This window comes from Rhinoderma darwinii, chromosome 11, assembly GCF_050947455.1.
Source record: "Rhinoderma darwinii isolate aRhiDar2 chromosome 11, aRhiDar2.hap1, whole genome shotgun sequence".
In the NCBI taxonomy this organism is placed as follows: Eukaryota; Metazoa; Chordata; class Amphibia; order Anura; family Rhinodermatidae; genus Rhinoderma; species Rhinoderma darwinii.
In genome coordinates, this window is record NC_134697.1 from 38,050,066 (window position 1) to 38,070,651 (window position 20,586).

At 39.3% G+C, this 20,586-nt stretch overlaps 1 long non-coding RNA gene across 4 annotated transcripts in view; it reads left to right on the forward strand.

Moving 5' to 3' along the window:
- The window catches only part of LOC142662878 (uncharacterized), a 291,564-nt gene that overhangs the window by 213,606 nt on the left and 57,372 nt on the right, over window positions 1-20,586 (forward strand). For 3 of the 4 annotated variants that reach the window (XR_012851020.1, XR_012851021.1, XR_012851022.1), the window contains one exon: window positions 5,564-5,745. This is a non-coding gene — a long non-coding RNA (uncharacterized LOC142662878). Of the gene's footprint in view, window positions 1-5,563; window positions 5,759-20,586 lie in introns of all 4 variants that reach the window. The other variant, XR_012851023.1, reaches the window with a different exon arrangement.

Here is a 20,586-nt window from a genome sequence, read left to right on the forward strand (position 1 = left end):
TTGTTATGCCTCAGGGTGATTTCGAAGAATGTATTTCCATAATAGAAATGGACCTAAAATTCTTCTACAAAGTGCAGGAGTTCAGGTCATTGCTGCCTTGACTTGTGTGCCAGTTGCTTCTAAGGCTAAAGTTCTGCAAAACTACCTGGATAAAAAAGGGTTAAAAACCTTTCCCTGGGGCCAAAATTTAATTAAAAGAATGTAATATTTGATTTTGTTATTAGTATTTTCCTGTCTAAACCTGCACTGCTGCGAGCTGCAATATGTATGTATTTTAAGACATGTTTCACCAAACCTGTTATTTTTAAGAAGCATCTTGGCTGGAAGTAAGTAATTACATCTGTAAGACAAAATAAAGAGTTTCCATACCCCAAGGGACGGGAGGATCGGGACAGTGAAGACAGAAAAGATCTAAATTCAGAAACATTTAGTATTAAATGATCAGTTGAGTAATTGTAGAGATCTACCTTATGGTAATTACTGAAAGCGAGGCTTCATTTTTGTGGAGCTTCCTGATTTTTAATAGCTCCTTTGAGTGGACCTGTGGCCAGTACTTATTTTGCTACCTGCATGCTCCTCGTGTCTGTCCCAAAGTCCATCTGAACCAAAATGCTCCGACGACTGAATGTTTGTGTATTTACCAGGATTCCTACAATTAGGCTCAGTTCGCACTGCACATAAACTTGCCATCAAACGAATCCCACGGACATATGGAAGCATATGCCCTTATAGTAACCTACGTCTGATGTTGGCTCCCAAGGTTTTAGAGCATTTAATGTACAGTATACTTTCCTTCTCACTCCCCTTGTTCATCATAGTTGTCTACACTTTTCATTGCAATAAAAAAAAAAGGTATGGTGACGGATATCGCCCAAATGTTTGACAAAAATACACCCTTTTCGCATATGTTTGGCTAATGAAGTCCATAGGCACGTCCAGTTATACGTCAATGTTGACACCAAATGCAAATGACAGACGTGATGTGAACAGAGCCTCAATAACTCTCTTGTAGAAGGAGAACTCCCAACGTAACCTGACTTGGAGACCACTGCAATAGACTATACATAAGTAAAGGTTTTGGTTTCTCTGACACATTCATGATGAATGAATATTTGACCACTGATATCAGATCTCGATTCACATATCCTCCAACAATCGCACATTTCTAAATTGGTACAAATCTAAAATTGGCTGAATTTAAAAAACAAAATGTACAAACTGTGCCGTAGGATTTTGGCTTTAAAAACAGTGAAAATGATCAAAACTACTCAAACATTTCTGTGCACAGTAAGGCTATGTTCACACTCTGAAAACAGCTCCGTAATTTTCAACCGTTTTTGACTCAGAGAAAACAGCCTCTGATTTTCAGCCGTTTTTTCAGGTGTTTTATGGAGCCATTTTTGGAGTTGTTTTTCCATTGACACAATTACAACCAGCTCAAAAAACGGCTCAAGAAGTGACATGCTGCTTCTTTTTTACGGGGTGTTTTTTTATGCGCCGCTTTTTAAAACACCGGCGTAAAAAACACCCCATCTGAACGTAACACTGTTTTTCCCATTTGAATTCAATGGGCAGATGTTTGTAGGCGTTCAGCTACCGTTTTTTCAGATGTATTTCAGGGCGTTTAAGCCCCAAAATACGCACGAAAACTCTGTGTGTGGACATACCCTAAGATGGATAGAAGGGACCAGGGTGAACTGAGAAGGAAGGAATGGTACCTTTTTAGTGACCTGGTGACACAAGCAAATGTCCTATGACCTCAAATATCATTGACAATGGTGGCTTCCAGACAGCTACTTCCTTTTGCTGGAAACTGAAAGCAGGAAAAGTCATACTGCACATAAAGTTCAGGAGCATTTCAAAATGGAAAACATTATTCTCCGAGCAAAATAAAATTTGTCATTTTGAAATCACACTTTAAAAATTAGAGAAGTTAGTAGACACAATATTGCAAAATATCTGTTTTTATGCAAAAATAAATTGGTAAAAAAAAATAGATTTTCTCTAATACTGTATCATCTCACTATACTAAATGGATTAAATTATCTCTTTACTTGTGATCTTCCGCCTGATATAAGCTTACATCTGGCGTGGAGAGACATAGGAAGCACGCTGGGCGGCACAGTTGCCAAGGGAAACCGCACAGGGAACACTTAAAGAATCTTGGGTTCTATTCTAATTATTAGGACCGGTGCATGAGTCTTCAGGAGTTGTATGGTTGTCTCAGCAACTGTGATGCCAAGCATGCTACCTGGGTCTCTCCATGATAGATGGAAGATCGCAAGTAAAGTGACACTTTAATGCCTTGGCGCCGAAGCCATTTTTCGTTTTTTGTCTTTCCCCCACCACCTTCTAAGAGCCGTATTTAATTTTTTATTTTTCTGTCAAGTGGTGTGAAGACTAATTTTTTGCGGGAGGAGTTGTACTTTGTATTGGCACTATTTAAAGTACGATATAATGTACTTGGAAACTGGAAAAAAAAATTGTGTGTTGGAATGGAAAAAACTGATTCCTCCATTTGTTTTTTGGGGTTTTGTTTTTACATCTTTCACTTTGCAGTAAAAACAATACTTGCTGGTCAATATGATTACGGCGATACTAAATCTTTATGTATTTTTTTAAAGTTTTACTACTTTTACAAAGAAAAAACAATTTGTTTAAAAAAAGTAATTTGCGTTTACATGTCCTTAAAGCTATAACTTTTTTCTTTGATTAAACGGTGTGAGGGGTTATTTTTTGCGGGATGAGCTGTAGTTTTTATTGGGATCTTTTGGTACATACGTTTTAAAGCTAAGGTGACCAAACCGCGTTTCTGGCGTTTTTAAATTTAGGGTTTTTTACGGTGTTCACCGTGCGAGTTAAATAATGTTATATTGTAATACTTCAGACTTCTACAGACGCGGCGATACCAATTTTGTTTTTATTTTTTACATTCTTTAGAGGAAACACGGGAAAAGTTTTGACACTTTTTTTTCTACAAATTTCTTGTCATCTAATATTCAATCGGCCAGATGTTTTCTACAGAATGTGATCAGGGTTGAGGAAGCCTCATTCACATGCATCGGATTTGACTTGGATTTTGGCGCAGAATTTGCACAAAAACCTGTGTGAAATCCGACAGGTATGATTGAGGCCTAAGAGAATAGATGTACCATTAATGGGACATGATGGTTGAATTGTTTACAGATTTTGTATTGAGGCCTAAGGGTATGTGCACACACACAAATTACGTCCGTAATTGACGGACATATTTCGGCCGCAAGTACCGGACCGACCACAGTGCAGGGAGCCGGGCTCCTAGCATCATACTTATGTACGATGCTAGGAGTCCCTGCTACTCCGTAGAACTGCTGTCCCGTACTGAAAACATGATTACAGTTACGGGACAGTTGTCCTGCAGAGAGGCAGGGACTCCTAGCATCGTACATAACTATGATGCTAGGAGCCCGGCTTCCTGCACTGTGTTCGGTCCGGGACTTGCGGCCGAAATACGTCCGTCAATTACGGACGTAATTAGTGTGTGTGCACATACCCTAAGTGTATTAAAGTGAGCCCCATGCATTAAAATATATATGGGTCTCATCATAATATAGAAGATTATAGCATATGTATTAAAGGCCCTTTTACACCGACAGGTGCATCAGATTTTGGCCGGTGCAGCGAGCACCGATCAATGAGAAATTTTTTATCGGCGCTCGTTTGCTACTGTCACACGGAGCTATGCATGGGGATGAGCGGTCGTTACTCCAATCACTCGTCTCCATAGATTATTATAATGACGGCAGCGCGTCTCCCTGTTTACACAGGGAGATGTGCTGCCGACAACGATAATATTTCACTTTTTTAAAACGATACGATCAGCAGATGAACGATCATCTGCTGATCGCTGCCCTGTTTACATGTTATATGAACGCTTGTCCATCCGATAATCGTTTAGTGTAAAACTCCCTTAAGACCGTTTATAAAACGGAGGGAAAACCACATTTATTTTTCATTGTCTACAAAATGTTTCCCTGGCTACACTGGGACTTTTTGTAGTGCAACTGATTGATTTTATATCTATTGAGCTACAGCTGCAGTCCAAAGGAACCCACTGAGCTATATGAAGTCTTGTGGACTGCAGCTGTGACTCGACTCGATCAGTAGCACTCTAAACAGTCTCTGTGTAGCCCTGGTCTTATCATTGCATGAAGTCCTGATTTATTGTGAACAAGTCTGTGGCTTGTTGAATGTTTTTTGGCAAACAACAGGATGAGTCACACAACTAAGCTATTTTTGTTGTAATGATGTATTTGTCTACCACACACCCTCACCCACTCCGTGATTTGTGGTTATATCTTTTTATATTAAATTATTAACACAGTTATTGCTAAATGCAGACAAAGAGCACAAAACATGCCCTGAGAATAGAAGATGTTTAATATTGTCTGGGGCTGTATGACTAATTTTTTTGGGTAAAAAAACCCACTGATATATGAAGAGCTTGTTCATGGTTCCCATAGGAATATGGTGGTTATACTGCATTGCATGCACCATCCTTACCACAAAACACATCAGAGAAAACATGGTTCATCATATGAGTTTGCATAAGCTCGGGGAAAATTTAGAAAAAAGCAGCACAGGGAAACATTTGTGAAATTAGTCCCTTAAGCCACTCCAACCCTATTCATGAATGTCCAAGTTGTGACCAGAAAATAATTAGCCCTTTTGTTGTTCTGGTTATTCCCAATGTGGAAACTGAATGGATGAAGTTTTACTTTCTAATCAGGATGACATATACTTTTAACCAATCTGGAGAAGCAGCTTCTAGGTCTGTGCCACATCTGCTGTTTGTGGACCTTTGTTTGAACCAGGGTTTTTCCATTTCCGTTACTGCAATTCCTTAAAGGGGTTTTCTCATCTCATAAAGTGATGGCATATCGCTAGGATATTCCATCACTGTCTGATTCATGGGGATCCGAACTCCGGGACCCCTACTGGTTTAGCACTGCGTCCCCCATTAATGTTTTCCCTACACAGTGACACTCCTGGCCAGCCGTGCTGCAGTTCCCTGTACAGCATATGTGGCCGGGAGCACGGCTTTGCAGGGAAATACACTGAAGGCGCCCATTCGGTCTTGGGATCAGTGGGGGTCCCAGAGGTTGAACCGCTACCAATCAGAAACTGATGACATATCATATGCCGTCAATTTATGAGTTGGGAATAACCTTTCAATATAATTGTATTACCCAAATTGCTCCCTTGGGTGGTGGCAGGTGGGTAGAAATTAAATTTTTCGCTTATGTTCTCTTGGTGCCATCAGCATAATATAGGCACCATGGCTATTGGCCATCTCAGCAACCAAGAAGTAGATCTCTCCATTGAGTGAAAGTGCTATTAACAAAGCCTGTTTTATGAACGCACAAGAAATGTGATTTCCCTGTATCTACTCTCAACTTTTACTTGAGAGGATGTGATTTAGGTAACAAAAGTATTTTAGGGAATCACTGTCCACCAAAGGTAAAATTCATTTGAAATCAATCAAACTAATCATGAAGTTCTCTATGTCGTCTTTATGCTGCAGGTATTACTTTACTACTAATAGTAGTATTGTCCCCTCGAGTGGACTTGTCGATTACTATTGGGGAAATCTCTACCCGGCATGACAGCTGATCTAGAGAGGTTTTGGTAGCCAGACCTGTTGTGATCAGCTGATGAACGGGCCAGCTTCAAGTGTCTTCATGAGAATACTGTATATTTACTAAGGCAAGTATTTCAGGTAATTGCTATAAAATTAATTTCAAGAGATTTCTAGAATAAGGTAGCACCAAAGTAGAGCTATGCTTTACGACATCGGTGGCAAATTGTTGCACTCAGTTTGAACTGAAAAAGTTTCCCTGATGGATAAATTTCAATATTTTTGGAAATTCATTCTTTAATGTAATAAAGTTCTGTAGAGATATGGTGAGCAGTAATTCTTCCAGTACTGTGGTGAAGCAATAGGGCTTGCAGAAGTTAGTTGCAGCCAAACCTTAGTCAAAAACAATAGTACCCAGTGAAAGTGAAGAAAATAGAGGTAGAAAAACAAGAGGGTATTGGAGGTGCAATTTTGTAATATACATTTTACAGTGATGCAGCTGCATTAACGAGGTTTCACTAAACATATCTCACTATATAGATGATGGTGCAGTGGCGCGTGGCATCATTAGTGGACATGTGGTTGGCTAGGTGTGGCTTTCACACCAGGGTCCCGGAGCTTTAGGCTACTTCTTCATAGTTTATGTGTGACTTGTGTTTACATGTGACAATTTTTTTCTAAAACCATAATACAGAATTGGACAAAACGTTAGGTCACACCGGTATCTCTGTTTTTTATTTTTACCTTATACAACATTGTAAGTATGTCATAGAGAAAACATATTAGATCATCACTAGATTTATACTCTTATGTGGATTTGAGCCAAAACCGCCTCTACGTTCTCATCTTGTCTACTTAATTCCATTAATAATTAATTGACATTCCATCATTGATGAGTCCTACAAGAGTAAACCTGAAATTTCTCAATATTAAACAGGTGATGAAATGTTCTGCGTTAACGTGGCCATTGCCAGATGATTACTACCCCCAAGATACAGAGGAAACATGGATGACATATACATTCTAGTTTCGGTAATAGTGTTGACATATTCCAAACAAATCCATTTTGTGCACCAACAAAGGTTGTGCTGCCCCAATGCCTTTGGTGTCTGATAAGTCTTCATAGATAGAAAGTAATTTAAAGGCTAAAATAAACCTTTGAAAACTTGAAAGACAGTGGGTCCTGCGTGTTTCTGACACGCAGGATCCACCTGTTATCGAATCACATCTAAGTTATGAACTTAGATGTGATGGATAACACGCAGGACCCGCTGTCACCGAAGTCGTCAGTCCCACTAACCAGACGGATTCAGGTTTCAGTGCAAGATACAACTTCAATGTATCCAGGATACAAAGGACCAGTATCTCAAAAAGTATTTTCAAAAACATTTTTTTTTAATAAGAAACAATTCTAAATTTCCATTGAACGCCATAATACACTGTTTTATTAAAAAATGTGTTCAAAGGTTTACATAGCCTTTAACCCCTTAATGACCGCCTATACGCCTTTTTACGCCCATTAGTGGGCTTTATTCTGATGCATACAGCTTTTCACGGTGCTGCATCAGAATAAATAGAGCAGGGAGCTGTTAAATCTCCCTGCTCTATTTGAAGGTGGACTGCCGCATAGATATGTTCAAGGTATGGTGGGATCACTGGCTGGCATACAGGAAGGAGGGAAGAGGTGGAGGGACTTGGCGAATTAAGGAACAGAGGAGGTACTGCGAGGGGGGGGGGGAGTTCGGGTGTTAGGGTTAGGGAGGGGGATATATATACTGGTATAACTAATGATGATGAAATACAAAGTGTAACGTAAATTACAGGAATTTTGTTCTAAGCACAAGATGTTATGCTGTTACTTTGCTTTTTCTCCTGTTGATTGATTTCTTTGTACTTTATCAGAAATGCAAAGGATGTATAATTCATGTTGTATTTTCAATAAAAACGTGTCTGATTTAAAAAAAAAAAAAAATCTCCCTGCTCTCAGCTGCCAGATGTAGCTGAGGGCTGGGGTCGTCCCTGCTCGAACGGGTGAGATCGATATTAGTATTGATCTCACCCGTTTAACCCCTCAGATGCGGCGCTCAATAGGGTGCGCCGCATCTGAGTTGTTTTGGAGAGAGGGAGGGAGTTCCCTCTCATTCCACCGCCACCCGGCGATAAGACCGCCGAGTGTCTGTGTCTCCGATCGCAGCTGGGGGCCTAATAAAGGCCCCCAGGTCTGCCTGTAGTGAATGCCTGCTAGGTCATGCCAGAGGCATGACCTAGCAGATGCTTGTCTGTTTTAAACGGACAGGCAGTAATACAAAAGTATTGCAGTGTATTATAAAAGCGATCAGAGGATCGCATATTAAAGTCCCCTAGTGGGACTAGTAAAAAAGTAAAAAGAAGTTTAATAAAGTTAATAAAAAAAAATGTGGAAAAAAAAAGAAAAACCCACTTTTTCCCCTTACAAAATGCTTTACTATTAAAAAAATAAATAAAAAATAAAGCAACAAAGTTACACATATTTGGTATAGCCACGTTCGTAATGACCCCGACTATAAAGCTATTACATTATTTAACCCGCACGATGAATGGAATAAAGAATAAAATAAAAAAACAACGGAAAAATTGCTGTTTTCTGTGAATCCTGACTTTAAAAAAATGTGATAAAAAGTGATCAAAAAGTATTTACTCCAAAATGGTACCAATAAAAACTACAAGTCGTTCCGCAGAAAAAAAGCCCTCATACAATTGCATTGGCGAAAAAAAAATATAAATTATGGCTCTTCAAATATGGAGACAAAAACAAATAATTTTAGAAAAAAAAGTGTTTTTACTGTGTAAAAGTAGTAAAACATACAAAATATACACAAATTTGGTATTGTTGCAATCATAACAACCCGTTATATAAAGTTACTGTGTTATTTATACCACACGGTAAATGGTGTAGATTTAGGACGCAAAAAAGCGTGGCAAAAGTTAATAAAAGTTAATCAATAAATAATATGTACCCCAAAATGGTTCTATTAAAAAATACAACTTGTCCCCCAAAAATAAAACCTTATACAGCTATGTCGACGCAAAAATTAAAAAGTTATAGCTCTTCGAATGTGACGATGGGAAAACTATAAAAATTGCTTGGTCATTAGAGCCCAGAATGCAAGCAGGGAGAAGGGGTTATGTTAAAAACGCCCGTACCCTCATATAGATACATGTTGGATCTAGTAAGTCATACTAGTCAGGGTAAGAGCTTATGCACACAACCATGTTTTTCTTCAGTGTACTATCAACAGTTTTTGCGGATAGTACACTGACCCATTAATTTATATGGGGTCAAACACACATCAGTGTTTTTTGCGGATCTCCTGTTCCGTTCTGCAAACTATAGAACATGTCCTATCCCTGTCCGTTTTTGCGGATCCGTGCCGTCATTCAAGTCCATGGGTCCACAGAAATAACGAACATCACACAGAAGCCATCCAAGTGCAATCTGCATTTTGCGGATTTATTGCTAAGAAACGCCTGGGAAATCCAATAATGTGACATTCCTATGGGTGCAGACTGCGAAATACAGACGACACACGGAAACAACACGGCTGTAATATATGGATGTACAGAAGGGTTGCATAACCAACTCTGAGGCATTACGGACCCAAATACAGACACTAGGATCCCTAGTTTGCGGCCCAATTAACGGCAACGGTCGTATGCATGAGGCCTTAGACTGGGTTCCCACAACATGTCCTAAACTCAGTTTTCATTTGTTTTAAAACTTATTTACTTTGCCATAAAAAACAATTTATTTTATTTAACCCACACCGTGAAAGCCGTAAAAAAATCAAATAAAAAAAACTGCAAAAATTGCTGTTTTCTGTGAATCCTGCCTTTAAAAAAAAATGTGATCAAAAGTAATCAAAAAGTAGCATCTACTCCAAAATGGTACCAATAAAAACTACAAGTTGTGCCGCAAAAAAAAAAGCCCTCATACAGCTGCATCGGTGGAAAAAGAAAACAGTAATGGCTCTTGAAATATGGAGACACTGGAAAAAAAAGTGTTTTTACTGTGTAAAAGTAGTAAAACATACAAAATCTATATAAATTTGGTATCGTTGCAATCGTAACAACCTGCTGAATAAAGTTATTGCGTTATCTATACCACACGGTAAACAGTAAATTTATGCCGCAAAAAAGAGTGGTGAAATTGCTGTTTTTTTTTTCTATCCCCACCCCAAAAAAAAGTTAATAAAAGTTAATCAATAAATTCGACGCAAAAATAAAAAAGTTATAGCTCTTTAAATGAGACGATGGAAAAACTTACAAAATAGCTTGGTCATTAAGGTCTAAAATAGGCTGGCCACTAAGGGGTTAATACATATATTCTGCATTATGTGAGGGTTATTTTTGTCATCTAACTTATAACATTATAATTACAATTTATTAGGGACGCTGTCCCAGTCTGGTCCTCTCAGAATACATAACTTTGCCTCCTAAATTAGATCAAAAACTGAAATGTTCCAACATATATTTTTTATTTTAAAAGAGATAGATGCTGGAACATTATTTCAGTTTTTGATCCAATTGATCACTCAATACGAGTCGACTGGGAGCGCGGTCCTGAACAAAGTACGTTTTACTTTTTTTTTTTAACCTAGTCAAACACTTTAGACCCATTCGTTTCTAAGTAAACATTCCTTTAAAAAACTGCTTATCAGGACACTACAAAATTTTGAGACATCCTTTATCTGAATAGTCCTGTGAGAATATATTGTAATATAACGTGGGTTGTAACTTACAAAATGGTGACAGATGCCCTTTAAAGACTATATTTATCTATAGTTTCACCCAAGAATCACTGAATAAGGGCATACGATACCCTGTGGGGAAATTCATTCAGCCATGTATACTATTTAACTGGCTTCGATTATCTCATCAGATACGTATAGTAGTCTTTTCCTTTTTGCCCGCTGACGACAGCTCTATTACCTTCAATAGAAAACAAATAAAAGATGTGATGATTGACAACTCGCCTGTAGTAATACTTTTACAAACAGACTTGTATAAACATAAAATATTCGTAGCTCTTACAAAATCTGTTTCCCTAGAAACATTTAACAAAATATTATATGGGGCGGAAATTTGGATGAATCCAAGTGTTGTTATTCATGACATGAAAAGTTGTCTCCGAGCTTATGAGCGCTGACTGTTAATTATGTTAAGGCTTAATAAAGACTTTGGTCGAAATTCAAGTGAACTCCTTGTGGCAGTTCTCTTTGGCTTTGTCCCTGGCACTGAAGAACTCGAAAGCCTAGTCGGGCAGGGAAATTATGACTTATATTTTCTGGGGAATTTCTATATGTGAATGAAAGCACTATCATGTCTTGGAAGCACTTGTCGCTCTAGGGGGGGCGGGAGGGGGATTACTTGTGACTTTCTGGTGGATAAAAATCATCTTAAAGGGGTTTTCAACATTTGTCTGAGCCCTCACTTCTTTCATAGCTTAAGTTTAATTACTGGATTTTACTGGAGGACTAAAGTGGACCATAGACATTTGTTTTCTGCATATCCCAAAATTTTTTGCTTTTGCCCTGTTTTGATGGACCTCAATACACATGCGTGTTGGTGAAGGTCTAGTGGGGTAAAGAGTGTACTACTGCTACTGGTATGGTTTTTATATACATATATGATATGCATATGAAAAAGCTGTGATGAACTTGGCTCGGCATATCACATTACGTCTATGAGTGTCCCATCAAAAGCTGTGAGATCACAGAGCTAAAAGTCTAAGGGGCATGGCAGTCAGAAGTGTGCTGAGCGCTCTTCATTGTAGTAGCTGGTAGGGGTCTCACAGACCTCACTGACCAAACGTAAATCTGTCAGACTCTACTGCAAATAAAAAGTTTGTTAAAAATGTTGGGTTACTACAAGCCTCCATGGATAATGTGTAGAATAGGCAGCGGCACTGATAAACTTAGAGACTTACCAAAGTTGTGAAGAAAATTGTACGCTGAATTGTACTCTTCATTTTATTGACCATTGGCCTCAGACTCCATGTTCCTGCGGGATAGTTTCGCCCTCTTTTTCAGTATTGTCATAGATGGATATAAGCCACTTTGTCATCTCTGCGATCAGTGACTCTACCTATTCTATCCTTTACACGGCCAGTTAATAACTTGTGGATACAAGAAGTGGTAGTGTTGTATGTTATCAATTAACAATGGCCGATACTATTGTTAATTATTTTTTTAAACACAAAGGTAATAAGATAATGGATAAATTTTTTTGTTTTAGTTTTATTTATTTTAAGTTTTTGTTGATTTTTTTATTTTTCATTTCTTCTGAGACGTCTAATCACCAGTTATTGTATTAATATCCTTGTCTTCTCGCTCCTCTTGCTTGGAGGAATTCCTTGCATGATGAACCACAGAAGGGTTAAGTTTCACGTAATATAAGTTATATTGCCAATTTTCCACTCTTTTAACACAGCAAAGTAATCTGATAAGCGAAGGAACAATAAACTGTTTCCTGGGTACCTATACAATTATAACTGGTTGTTAACACTGTCAATGCTGGACAAAGGTGAGTGATCAAATGGTCTATATAAGGGTAAAAGCTAAGGGTCTGTTCACATCAGCGCTGGCTTACATTCATTGGTTCCGTTCAATCTTTCCGTCAGAGGAACAGATGAATGGAAAGCCAAACGGAAACTATCGCTTCTGTTTGCATTACCATTGTTTTCAATGGTATTTTTTTCTCTTTCAGTTGGTATCACTTTGCCTCCGTTCCGTAGGTTTCTGGGTTTTTTTCACGGAAACAATAGCGTAGTCGACTAAACAGTTAAACGTAACAGATGAACGGAAGCCAGCGCTGATGTGAACGGGCCCTTAGGTTTATGAAATACCATCTTGTAAGGTTTTACATCTTCTGTATGATGCCCTACCTGAGGGTTTTTTCTGTTTGTTACCACATTAACACAAAATAGTCTGATGAGCTGATAAATGAGCTGGGTGGGAGAAAGCTTGGTTACGGATTTCCTGTCTATTTTATTAAATCATGTCTGGCAAGATAAATACAGATTGTGACTGAATGTTTTGCCGCTCAGCAGGTAACGGCAAGTTTTATATTTGTTGACTGACAAAATTAATCTCCATTTCAAAATGCTTTAAATCATCTGTATAATCTACGTGTTTATCAACCAGTTCATTTCCAAAGAAAACTAGAATATTATATGAAAAAAAAAATTATCTCATGGAACCAGAACAACTAAAGGCAAATCTCCAGGGGTTGGCTACATTTTGTATCTCCGTGTAGTAATACCCATCTAGAGAGGGAGATTATTATGTCAGCTATCAAACTTCACGGGCTGTTATTGTAAAATCAAGGTAGAAGTAGCAGAAAATCGAGCAACCAGAGATGGGTAAAAAAAAAAAGTCAAACGTTAGAGATTAAAGTATTGACAGTTTCTACAAATATTATTTGCTTACATATGTCTTATCAATTTATGTGGGATACATAAATAAAGATCTATGTACATATACTATCACTATAAACAACACATTTGTGAACAAATATCCCCTCCACCTGCGTCTGTGATTCTAGGGATCAACCCTTGGATGTCAAATTATAACAGAAACAAAGGTAGAGTAATGCTAGTGGGTTTTTTTTATTTTAGCCTCATTTATTAAAAAGTATAGGACTTACTTAAAGAGTCTCTGTCACCCCATTATAAGTGGCCTATATTGTACATGATGTGATCGGCGCTGAATGTAGATTACAGCAGTGTTTTTATTTAGAAAAACGATCATTTTTGACGGAGTTATGACCTATTTTAGCTTTATGCTAATGAGTTGCTCAATGGACAACTGGGCGTGTTTTACTTTTTGATCAAGTGGGGCGTTGTACAGAGGAGTGTATGACGCTGACCAATCAGTGACCAATCAGTGTCATACACTTCTCCCCATTCATTTACCCTGCACATAGCGATATAGCTATATCGCTATGTGCAGCCACATAAATACACTATAACGTTACTGCAGTGTCCTGACAATGAATAGACATTACCCCCAGCCAGGACGGGATGTGTATTCAGAATCCTGACTACTTCTCTACACGTCTCTGTGATTTACAGCATAGCCCAGCGAGATCTCGCAGTAAATGACAGCTTACAGCGTAATCTCACGAGACTATGCCTGCTGTGCTGTAAATCACAGAGACGTGCAGAGAAGTGACAGGATTCTGAATACACGTCCTGTCCTGGCTGGAGGTAATGTATATTCATTGTCTACAATATAGGCCACTTATAATGTGGTGACAGAGCCTCTTTAAAGGGACATGCAAGACCGAACAGGTTACATTGTGTTATGCCTGGTGCAGTGTCTGAGGGGGGCGGTGCATAACACAGGAATTCAAAGAACTGTAAAGAGAGAATTTGTGTGTCATGCACCGCCCCCTCAGGCCGTGCACCAGGCATAACACTGGAAGAGATTTACAAAGCAAAATGCACCAGAATTCTGGCATAAACTATGTATCAAAATGGCATGCATCAAATTAATTCAAAACTTTTTTGCACCTATCTTAACAGTTTTAAAGAGTGTCTAGAAACAGGGTGTAGCTAAGATGCACTAAATGTTGGTGTAAAGTATGCCAAGGTGGTGTAATGAAAAGTGACTACATGTCTAGCAAGATGCCCAAGAGTTATCATCCCTTGTGCGCCATTTTGTTAAATTTGCACCATTTTTTCTCAGGCACCCTAAAGCAATATTGAAAAATCACCCCGTTTTTCCCAGAGTGTTAATAAACAATTATTCAACAGTTCCAGTTTTCCAGTCTTCAAAACAGGCAGCAAAATTCAGATTTTCCCAAAGCATTACAGAAAATTTTATAATTTAGACACTTTTAATCCTGACTGGGACCCCCATTCATGCACTCTTCGAAACTGTGCCAGTAAATAGAAAATATGTACTTTATATTTCCTCATTCGGGACTAAGCACAAGCGATAATCTCCCCAAGAGAAATTCTGCAGGTGGCGTAGTATGAGTAGCATGATTCTACTGACCCGTGTGTGGACTACGTCTGTCTATCTAGGAGCAGGGACATACAGAGTAGTCACTCACTGCAGCACCTGAAGGACTCTCTAAAGATTAATTCCAATAAGAGTTTCCCTTTATTCTCCCTCAATTTCTACGTTTCAATAACTACTTCTTAATTCATCATCGTAATCTGAAATAATGAATTATGCAAGTTGCAATATGGTTATAACTTATTTGGGGGAATCCTTTTGAAATAAATGTATTAAAAATTGTAAGTAATTGGAGTAAATATGTTTCTAGCTTTTAATCTATTTATTATAATATTACTTCATTGTGACCAACATTTCTGCCCTATTCCAGGCGTCTTTTACTTTACATAACGAAGAACAATAACTTGCACTTAACTGTATGGTTAATACTATATCAAACATTTCCTCTAGTCATGACATTTAACTCATATTTAGTCATCGAATATGGAATACTCTTGTTGGGAGAATAGAAAAGTTATATGTCCTCTGAAGTCTTAAATGCCCCCCCCCCCCCCCGTCATGAGGAGCGGTGGCACCCGACACCCAGGATGTAGAGTTCAGATAAACTCAGGACAGCAAACACTTAGCCGTGACAAAGTAACATGCGCCCTTGTCAAACTTTCTGATCCTGTAGGGCTCTTGAAATCCTCCAAACCTGGACCATGGCCGCTCCGTATATCTCATTACAATGTAGTTTACAATGGAGCTGTGTGCTGTGCAGACATCCATATCTAAGTAGAACTTCACCCCTCTTCTGATATACAAGTGAATAACCTCTCCAGCTCTCGAGGGCCCTGCAAGGCGCCTGAATTCCTGCCCTCCATTTCAGCAGAGAATTGCTTTATTAACTCCTTCCCTGCTGCAGAGCAGTAATGTTATTTCTTCATTCTTTTTCATACTTGGCACAAGTTTCACATAAACGTTACAATTTGAGATAGAAAAGTGCTCCCTGGTATATGGCGATCATTACATTACTTCACATTTTGAACTGTTTGGAAGGCAAAAGAGGTTTTTAGAGTTCAACGCTGACTTTATAAAAGATGAAGATTAAAAAATCCAAAGAAAATATATAGCCAGCAGCTTTTGTTACAGGGTGGGTTATGTGATCCTGTTATTACTTACGCATCTAACAGCGAATAATGTGTTGAAGTCGCAAAATAAAGAATCCTTTTTTAAAAATTAACCAAAATAAAGCGGTAGCGAGCCAATATGTATGATTAAAGGCTTGATTCTGGGCAAGCCTGCCCTCGTGACTGTTCTGAGAAACTAAACTAGAAGGAAAAGCATCGTTTAGGTTCTTTACCCATACAAATGTTCCAGATTAGTAAGGCTTTATTATAAAGTGGAAACTAGGCATGGTTAGATGGATCTGGGTAGGATTTGTTTAGGTGGAGAAGCTTTTTGGCAAATTTAGATAAGGTATTTTGTATACCGTATTTGCTTTAATAATAAACAGGACCCTCACCATTAAAAAATTTCAATAGGGTCCTGGTGCAATTGGAAGCACCAGGAACTGGTATGGCTGCACTGTTCTATCTAGTAAAATTACATGTAAACCTGACTCATATGTCAATGGAGGACAAACCATTCCTGACAGATCCATCATATCTGTTGTGCATCATGTAAAGAAGGGAAGCCATGATGCTAGTGTGAACAGTGCTATGTTGGCCTATATAAAAGCTGATTTGGCTGAATGCATTCTCCAGCATCCGTGTACCGCCTTCAGAACTTTTGATCAGCAGTGAGGGGAGCCCAGCATTTTGGAGAGCATCAGCCTTCATTTGAATTAGGTGAGGGTCTCTGGTTTATTTCAATCCTCAATAAAGTGGTTGTCTTGGAAGAGTCATTGATGGCATATAATTAAAATGTTTGACCCCTGTCAACAAAGTGGCAGCGGTGCTAGGAAAGTGCCATGCCCCTCAACTATTTCAAGAGTCTACAATGTGGATCTCTAGGTCCACATGCCTCAGTATATATGTGTCCGTTATCTAATAATCTTCTTTTTTTCACTTTTAGTTTAGTTGCTTGTAGTTTAGCTCTCCATGTTCTGACTTCTTGGCAAATTGGTGTTGTGCTACACTGCAGCCAATCAGAATATACAGAGCAAAGAATGGAGAGGGATAGAGCAGAAGCCTAAGCCAATGATGAAGCAGGAGGTGGATGTCAGACTTCCATTAAACAATGTACTGATCATAGTTGTGCGCTAATGGATCCACGTTAAAGAGGTTTTCCTGTATGATCTAGATGGTTTTTAATCAATGTACTGTATAAATGAAAAGTTCTACAACTTTCTACTTTGTGTTTCAATATCTCACCATTTTCAAGATTTTTGTTTGCTGTCCGTAAATGAGAACACGCTTTTTACATTCCGAGGCAGCAAATCCTAGATACAAGTTTATCCAGTCTAGGCAATGTTCTGTGAGCTAAACATCCTGGACCCCAGACTGATACATTGTAGCAAACTACCAGGGAGATTTCTGCATATGCCGCTGATGTGTTTAGCTCACAGGACATTGCCTAGACTGTATACAATTGTATCAACTTTTCAGCTGAGAGGACCCAAAGTTACTGACTGAGGCCCGATGCATACGGCCGTAATTTTTATGCGTAATTACAAAATTGCGGACCCATTCATTTCTATTGGCCATGGACACTTTTCCGTATATTTACGGAGGTGTGTCTGAGCCGTCGAAATGTGCGTAAAATCTTATTGATTTTAATGGGCACTGTGTAATTCCTAATTTTCCCTGTAGTGGCGCTGCAGGGAGATTGAACAATTGCTGCCGGGTTCCCCCTCAGATAATAACTGATCGCTGGGGGTCCTGTTGGGGGGGATATCTTATGAGCAGTTTATCAAGGAGCCTTTCTAACCATAAATATTTTCCAAAGCTTCTCTTTTCTCATAGTCTGGTGTTTATAAACAACTTCCTGTAATAACAATAGCTACAATATATTACTTTAGATACACAATGAATTCACCTTCTATTAAACCCTAACATTCAGCATTATACGTTATAGCCATTTTGATCCAGATAAAATAAAAGTCCAAGTGCAGTATTTGGCAGCTATTTCTCAGTAGTTTTTGGCCCAAAAGAGGAAATCCGCCTTCTCATAGGACTAATGTTCTTATGATGTCTCAATCGGAACCCAGAATTAAAGGAAGTTACATATCCGTACCTTTACAAGGAGACACAAGGGTACGGTGGTTGGGCATTTAGCCATGTTACTATCTCCTACTGTATTTGCCAGGATGAATATGATAAAGAAATAGGGGTTGTAGATTAACCTGTATATCCCAATTATATATTTTTTTTTTAAAGAAACAAGTCTGAGGCTCCATGCACACAAACTTATTTTTGCGGCCACAATTCACACGCAAATCTGCGGGTGAATTGCGGCCCCATTCATTTCAATGGGCCCATGCACACGACCGTGGTTTCCACGGTCCGTGCATTGCCTGTGAGCCTGGACTGCAAAAAGATAGGACATGTCTTATTACGGCCGCATTTTGCGGTCCAGGCTAGTTGAAATTAATGCACACAGCAATGTGCACGGCCCGTGATTTGCGGGCAGCTGCGGGTGACACTCTACGGCCGTCTGAGCCGCAAATCACAGCCCGTGCACAGCACTACGGTCGTGTGCATGAAGCCTTATACTAAAATGTTTTTCTAACATAGGTAATAGAAATTAGTGCTCCAAATTTGTAGTACACCATGTTTCCACCTGCAAGACCGCTACCTTAATATATCTTTAGGGTAAGTTCACAATTGACAGATTGTTGCAGAAATTTCTACAACTGAAAAATCCATTACATGCATTTTAATGGGGATGTGAATGGATCTCTGCATGCTCTAGTCAGATAAATGGAATAATCAGACATTTCTGCAATAAATCTGCCAGGTGTGTTTATACTCTTATACAGGATCTTCTGACTTGAATAGGTTTAGTACATTGCTGTATACAGATAGGACTTCATCGTGGACCACCTATCAAATACTAAGGCCATTTTCACTGGCTAAGGATTGTTAATAATTCAGATTAGGCAATGTGGCATTGTTAGAGTAAATTCACACGTAGCCGAAGTATTACAGGAATTTCTGAGACTGATATTCCATTCTCTACATGTGAATAAGTATGTTTCTGTAGTAGGTGCATGAAGATGAATGAGACAAATGATGATGATGTTGCAAAATCAGCCGTGTGTGAATATACCCTTATAGTAGGAGGTATAATAAAGTATTGTATCCAAGTAGGAAGAAATTTCCACGGCACTCACCCCTTAAAAGCAGTCATTTTATTTCATGCAGGTATCAAAATTACATACGCACACAGACTTGAAGTCGTAAGAAAGTGCCGGAGTGACGAGAAACGTCCCATAGGTCGTGTGCTGTGTGTGTATGTCCCCTTTATACCTTCATGAAGATGCCAAAATAAAGGAAAATTACAGCTTTTCAGGGGTGAGTGCTGTATATTTTCCTTGAGCACCACCCGTATGCAAAGCATATGTTAAAGCCTATTGCCTGTTTAAGACTCCCAAGTTTGGCCACGTGTTTTGGGCAGTGTCGACCACGATCTTCATACCTGGATGTATGGTTAAGCATTGTGCAGACCTTAAAAATTGCAGTGTGATCCTTTTATTGAGCTTTGACACATGATTCAGCCAAACCAGAAACACCAATCTGTAGACAGCTCTGTTTTGGAGTTGTGGCTCCTCATCAGTGCAGAGTAAGTTTCTGGTTGGCTGTAAGGCTCCCATTATACAAGGAATTGAATAGTCAATCTGTGGCTTAATTTATGCAGAGCACATTGTGTACATCCCTGCTAAACCAGGCAGTGATCAATAACTTTATACCAAGACCGATTGAGACCTTTTTGATTTTGTCTAAACTACAGTAGCCAATATTAAAATAGTGTTATAGTTATATATTAAAGTTTAACTGAATGGACAACTAAAAGCCATGACAGGTCTACTGGAAGTTTCCCCTCTGTTATAATGAAGTTGATAAGAAATCTAGGGTGTAATGACGGGGTAGGGAGACCGACAGGTGAGCCATAATCTACCCGCCACTCAGTCCCTGCCTACTTGCAACGACCCGTCCTAGGCGACGGCGTACAACTGGGCGACGGTCCCTACGCTCGATAAGTGCACAACAGACAAGGGTACACAGAAGCTAAGGGAAATGGGGCAGTTGCCCACGGCAACACAGTGAGCAACAAAAGTAGTGAACGAGCCGAGTCAAACCAGGAGTGCACGAGGTACAAATCGCAGAGCAGGAGCGTAGTCAGTAAAGCCAGGGTCAAAAATGAAGCAAGGTCAATAATCATAGCAGGAGCAGCAGAGCCAGGAAACAGAAAAGAATCACAGGCAAAGGAGGAGCAGGAAATGCAGGTATAAATAGACAGACGGCGGGAGATAGCTCCGTCTGGCCAGGCTGTGATAGGCTCTCCCACTCCTCAGCCTCCCAGCCTGACTGGTAGAAGATCGTGTCACTCTCTCAGACTTAGGAGCAGGTGCAGACTGATTACCCACGGGCGTCGACACAGAAGCTGTGTCTGGCAGATCCTTTACATAGGGTTTGAGCAAAAATGGGTAGCACCGAATGTGTCTGGAAACCGCTTATCTTGACCTTATTAACGCAACATGCCTTATCTGCCAAGTTAAACTAGGATATATATGGGGGAGTGCGGACAAACATTTTGGAAGTGTTTTTGATGTATTGTGTTTGTATACTTTTAAACAGAGTAAGGCTTCGTTCACATCTGCGTCACTCGACTACGGTATTCATCCAGTCAAAGCGACGGAACCCTTGCACAACGGAGACAAACTGAAACCATTGGCACCGGATCAGTCACCATTGAATGGTGATGGAAACAGAAACCTACGGTTTCAGTTTGTGTCCGTCAGGGCTCCGTAATGACGGAACGGAG